Consider the following 6,560-nt stretch of genomic DNA (forward strand, 5'->3'; position numbering starts at 1 on the left):
AGTTTTTAAGATTTCATGGTCATTAGTTAACATAGTCATCAGCCGGGTCAACTGGTGAGCCACTGACGCTTGCAGCAAGAGGTCTGCGGCTCGAATCGTGGTAGCTACAGTTGTTTTGGGTTTCTTTTCAATTTTTACTTCCAGTGAAGGGACGCGCTTACTACAGCGATCACCATTGGGCCCGGCCCAGACCGGCGGGGTTGGGTGTCGTATACACGCTGGCGGATAAAAAAAACCATCATCAACTGAAAAAGACCATCGTACCCTTTATTATGAAGGGGTATAAATAGATCTCCACCGTCGATGTGTTTAGGGGGGTTGTACCGAAGAAGAAGTGCTTGTTTATCTCTCCCTAATCTCTCCCTAATAATAAAGCACGGATTGACTTTGTCGGGTTCACCGTCACAATGCGCTTTCTTCTCATGTCATAATACGCTTTTACGATTTGTATGAACAAAATCGTAATATAAACGAGGTGGTACTAATAGCATGTTCGTCCGTCCGTTCGACCTGATTCGATCTAACCCTCCTGTAATTTTAGGTAATTAACCCGCAAAGTTTGTGTTTCGTTCCAGATTGGGCCTTTTTTAATGGGCCTGCAGAAAAACAATACGTGTAGGACACAGGAGCACGGGCTCCTCAATGCGTACGGTAGCGCCGCCGCCGCCGCGTGCCCGTTCCTCTCTGGCGGCGCCGCCGCCCTGCTCTCGTTCCCCTCCCTATCCATCTCAATCTTCTACCGCACCACCACGATCTTCAACCTCCTGCTGCCGTATGTCTCCGATTTGGATCGGAGTCCGTGTTCCCCCAGGATAAGTGCTGCAACACGAATCCATGGCGTGCGCGACCCAGATTTCAGAGGGACTTGGCTGCCATTAGAAGGAGCCCTCGACCGGAATCTCCATTAAATCGCTTCATATCGCAACTTTTGAAGAGTCGTCCAGGATCGTCTCAGCCGAGTTCGCCGGAAGAAAATCCGCCGCCCAAGCATACTACATCTGAGCCGGAAGAACATCCCCTGCCCAACATGCTACCCCAGAGGTATGTACTAGCTTTTGCCAAATTATTCTGTAAAATTTTCATCTACAGTCATAAAAAGTAATGTTCTTCTTGGTCTGGTCAGAAAGTACTGCACCTTTTTTCTGCAATCTTTGTATTTGTTCTGCTTGAAAAAATCTAGGACTGATCTCTCTGCCATTGTTCAGATCACATCTTCCTTTGCTAGAACACGTGAGCTGATTCCGACTTTGGCCTCAAGTTGCTCCCGTCAATGACAAGTGGTTAGTTTTATGGGGTTCACAATTGACTTTTTCAACTATAACACAATAGTCAGTGCATGAGACAGAGATAACTCATGTTGGATCGACACATCCATATCAGATAGCTATATTCAGCGCAAGTTATTGATATATTTCTTCAACTACCTCTCATTTACTGCATGTTGATTTTCTCATGAACTGCTTGCTGCAAATATAGGGAGGAGTGGGAGTGCTGTGTTCATGAAATTGAGTATCTCAGAAGAATTTGGTTTGGCACTTATTTTCCTCAACCTGTTATTCTTCAAATGTGCTTCCCATGGATTTGATAAATTTGGTGAGATAATGTTATGTGTCAGGTATGGCCATAAGATACTCATGAAACTTATTTTATTTTGCCTCACACAAGATGTATGTTGTTTAGACTCATGTACTGCCAGTACTGGTAGATCGATGATCTAAGGATCATATGAATGATTAATGGAGGATAATTCATATTCAGTTCTCCTCTCAATTTTTGTGGTGCCAAGCTTGATCTTTATCCATCTAACTGACTGAAAGTGCCTTCTAATCACTATTGAACGCATATGTTAGTTAGTTTGACTGTATACACCACACAAAAAGTAAAAAATGAATTCTAGAAAAAATTAGACACAAATACTACAGAACCAGTGGACCCTCGAGAAACAAAAGGCACACCTAAAGGATTTTTTTCTTAACAAAATGTATTAATTTGACTATTTGAGTATAAAAAATGTGCAATCGCAATCTTGCTTTTTCAAGGAAAACAGGGGACTGCTACATACTCGATATGGATCGAGGCTAATTATTGATCTTCCAAGTTAAAAAAATCTGAAAATAACTTTCATTTAGTAATGGATACATAGTCAAGAAAGGATGGCTTTCCCGAAAGATACAAAACAAAATCGTGTTCGTGTATGTCCGGCTGACAGATGAATCGATCTCCTTTCAAGTATCAACCCAGCAACCTTCGTGTACGTACATGTGTGCATCAAGGATGCACGGGTCCATTGGCCTGCGTACCACACATCCCTTCACTAATTCCATCAGTATCATTCTTAACAAGGTAAGTATGATTCCCTAATCCCTGATTTTATTAATTGATCTTTGATGCTTCATCCCTAATGTCGTTATACCTTATTGATTCTATAAAAGATCTCAAACAGGAACATACCATTTTTGAGGCTACGATTCCTATAACTTGCCTTGTCAATTTGATAAAATTACATGTGTAATGGAGGTTGTAACTTATTACGGTTTACATTGTCAGAATGATATCTGTGTCATCTTATATTTGGTGTGCCGGATTTTTTGATGTAGATGCTATATAAGAGGAAGCTATTCGACAATCCTGCTCAAGTTGGTACGGATCAGATCGATTTTATTCAGTAATTATTTATGCTTGATAGATACAAGCCTCCCTCTTCTGTCCTTCTTTTCTCCATCCTCTACAGATCGCCAGCACATGTGAATCGTTCTCGTCAAGAGCATGCTTGTGACATCATTACTATATGTGATGCAGGGCAAAAGGATGCTGTCAGAATGTAAAAGCACATTTAACCATTTCCTGTTTTTTTCCTTGCCTGTTTTCGCCGTCGTATACACTGCATCTCCCACTGTAACGGACAGCCAAATTTGTATTCTTGAAAGTTTTAATCATTTCTATTGCAACTAAGTGTTCAAGTGCAATCTCTAGCCAAGTTCTCTTTGTTGTTGTGTTGAATTTTGAGGAAAGGCGGCCAAGCAGCTCGTGGCATCTGTGTCACGCCTGCTCTGCCGCTGCCTTGACCCGCCGACGACGTCGCCGGTTGAGCCGCAAGGGTGCAAGATCATCGTGGGGCCCATTGCATGGGCTCCGAGTATGCTTGATTGCCATGTCGGAGGCGAAGGTGCTAGAGCTTGGTGGCGTGTTTGCATTTCTGGATGCATGAATAATTGTCAAGGAGGCTGAAGCCAACGCTATTACAGTTGGACTGAAGGAATTGTATAACGTATTCTGAGGCTCCTTGGTGGTGGAGATCGACTACGCAGTGGGGAAATGAGCTAGGGGCTAATTCTGTAAGCAGATCATTGTCCTACCCAATTACTGTTGATATTAAATCTGCGCTGAGTAATTTTTAGGCATTATCACATCAGAACTGTCAAGAGGGACAAACAATGGGCTGGCTCATGAACTAGCCAATGATGCTAAAGCTCATGGAGACCTTGTGGTTGCGTATGGTGTCCCGGACCAACTCCATGATCAGCTCTGGAAGGAAAACAATGCAGCCTTGACGTCGGCCTAAGTCTTGATGTAATCCTCAAAAAGATACTGATTGCAGACATGTTATACATAAACATGCATGTTGTAGGTCTGTTAATTTTAATTTTGAATACTGAGATCTATTCAGATGCTTTCCTTACTCTTATGGCTAAAAAAATCCAGCAGACAGTGACTGAAATTTGTTAGTTTCACTCAACGTGCTGCTGCTTGATCCTGGTGTTGAGTAGGTAATTTTAATTTTGAATACTGAGATCTATTCAGATGCTTTCCTTACTCTTATGGCTAAAAAAATCCAGCAGACAGTGACTGAAATTTGTTAGTTTCACTCAACGTGCTGCTGCTTGATCCTGGTGTTGAGTAGGTATATGCATTGAATTTTCCATTGTGCCAAAACTAACAAATTAGAATCTTCCAATTTGGTGCTACCATATTTCAAAGTAAGAACACTATGATGCAAAGGAATCTTATTATGTAGCCATATGTAATCTCAGTTTGTTGCTATGTATAAACTATGATAGGAGTAGGCCCATATAGATGTGTATCCATTTTTGCCTTCTACTGATCTATGACAATGGGGATGTGCTGGACTAAGTGGCCGTTGCTATCGAAGCAAAGGAGTGGAACTCACAATTTTTCAATCAGTGGAGGTTATCTTTCATATGGATTTTATTATTATATACTTGCAGATGTGTGTCACTTCCTTGGATCATGTTTGATTCTTAAAATTTTAGATGTTTCATGTAACCATCAATTATGCTACGGGCAGTCCCTGTACATTATTTTTTAGCTGCTCTAAAAAATTATCTCTGGTTTATAAGCATCATACATTTTAATGTATAAGTAAGATTATGAGTTGATCCAGTGCCGAAAACAATTCAGTTGAACATGTTTGTTCTAGCAGTTTTAGGCACCAATTCATCTGCCGATCGATTGGAGAAGCGTGGTTGGGTCAATTGTGGTCTTTGTCCACTATGCAAGAGAGAGCAAGAAACGGGGCCACACCTCTTCTTCAAGTGTCGTGTCACACTTAGGCTTTGGAGATCTATCATCGAGAAGCTTGGGCTACCTCACGTCAACATTACCGAATGGCATCTTGATGACTCCGTCAAGAAGTGGTGGGTCAAGCGAACCGATGACCGAAACCCGAATTGGCATGCCATGACCTCTCTCATCATGCTCACCTCTTGGACCATTTGGAACGAGCGAAATGCTAGGGTATTTCGGCAAAAATTTGCGCCACCACCTATTCTCCTCCAAACCATCATTGGAGAGGCAAAGTTATGGATTACTGCCGGCGCAAAGAAACTAGGGACTATCATTTTGTGTGAGTAATTGTCATGTCGCTTGTATGGGGTGTCCTGTAAAACTCTAACTCTATTCTCTCCTTATTTAATAGATGAGGGAAATCTTATGCCTCCGTTTCGAAAAAAAAAGTTTGATTCCATGTGAAGTCTATGATTGATTTTTTCTGGGATTCTTCAGGTTTGATTGGTGAAGTTACATTCAGCAAAGAAGATATGTTTATTTGTAGGGAATTTTTGTAGGTACAATCCATCCAACCATATATAAGTCTGATATTCTCATTCTTTAACAATGTGTACATGGCCTCTACTCTGTCATGTGTTGGAAAAAGGCTGGGACATATATTGTTGTTTGTATAATCTTACATTGTAAAATAATTTGTGGTAACAAACATGTCAACAAGGGCGCAATTTTTTCTATACATAATTTCAGAAGTACTCCCTCCATTGTTAAATATATGACGTTTTGGTAGTTTAATTTGAACCACCAAAACGTAAGGAAACAGAGGGAGTACTATTAACTTATTTGGCTGATTTCTGAGCTACGGAGGAGAGCAAATATTATTCATGGTATATTGTAATTAAGAAAGAATAGTGATTTAATGGTAAAAAAATACATGATAAGTATTTGCACCAATACAATATTTATGCCACTAGCTTGATTCTCGCACCTTGCATTCTCCCGTTGCAACGCACGGGCATTTTTGCTATCTCTCCCTAATAATAAAGCACGGATTGACTTTGTCGGGTTCACCGTCACAATACGCTTCTTCCTGTGAATTTACGCTTTCAGTTTTTCACCTATATTATTTTCGCTATCCGAGGTGGTACTATTTATAAGCCTTTTCGTATGTGTAGTTAACAGTTCTTTTGTTGGACGTCGTTTTTTTAGATCTGGCCCACCCGGATCCTGTGTGTGCGTGTGTTTGAATATAAAAAAACAGAGAAAACAATTGGCCAACGCAGGGATTCGATCCTTGGTCTGCTAGGTGTGTGCAAACGCATCATACCGAATAGGCTAGACTCATGAGTGTGCTAACGTTGGCGTCTGGTGGCATCTGGCCTTTCAAGAATAGAAGACCACGCGTACTCGGGCCGAAACAATGGGCCCGGGCGTGCTAGGCCGGCCGACTGCTGCGGCCGACGGTACAGACATTGGGGAGCAGGCTACTGCTTCGGAAATTAAGCAAAGAATATGGCATGAATAAGAATTGTCCTTAACGAAACAAATGAAGGGGAGAGCAATAGCTATTATGCATAATTAGGCCAACAAGAAAAGAAATAGACATTAATTGCTAATTACATGAGAAATAAAGAAGGAAGGAGAAAGAAAAGAGAGAGGAAGGAAATAGACGGTAATTATGTAGAGTCGGCAAGAAAGGAAATAGATATTTTTGCATGAGAAATAAAAAAGGAAGGAGAAAGGAAATAGACTGTAATTATTGTGAGCGCCATATTAATCGCATGAGTAATTAATAGGCCGGCAATTTGGATTCCTCACAGATATAAGGAAACAAAGATAAATAAAATAGACACTAATTGCATGATAAATAAAGAAGAAAAGAGAAAGGAAGTAAATAGATGGCAATTACAGATTTTTTTTGAAGGAGGTGCGGATATCAATGGCAGGCGTGTAGTGCCCCATTCATATCTTATGAATAAAACGATGTGGCGTCTTTTTCGTGCTTGATACTCACTAAATTCATGCCATTTTTTCTT

General features: G+C 40.9%; 1 long non-coding RNA gene across 1 annotated transcript; it reads left to right on the forward strand.

Moving 5' to 3' along the window:
- Window positions 1-832: 832 nt before the first annotated feature.
- Window positions 833-3,569, forward strand: LOC123049639 (uncharacterized). The gene is made up of 4 exons (XR_006423624.1): window positions 833-1,041; window positions 1,206-1,280; window positions 1,477-2,640; window positions 2,800-3,569. It is a non-coding gene; the product is annotated as an uncharacterized lncRNA (long non-coding RNA).
- Window positions 3,570-6,560: the final 2,991 nt, after the last annotated feature.

Source organism: Triticum aestivum, chromosome 2D (assembly GCF_018294505.1).
Source record: "Triticum aestivum cultivar Chinese Spring chromosome 2D, IWGSC CS RefSeq v2.1, whole genome shotgun sequence".
Lineage (NCBI taxonomy): Eukaryota > Viridiplantae > Streptophyta > Magnoliopsida > Poales > Poaceae > Triticum > Triticum aestivum.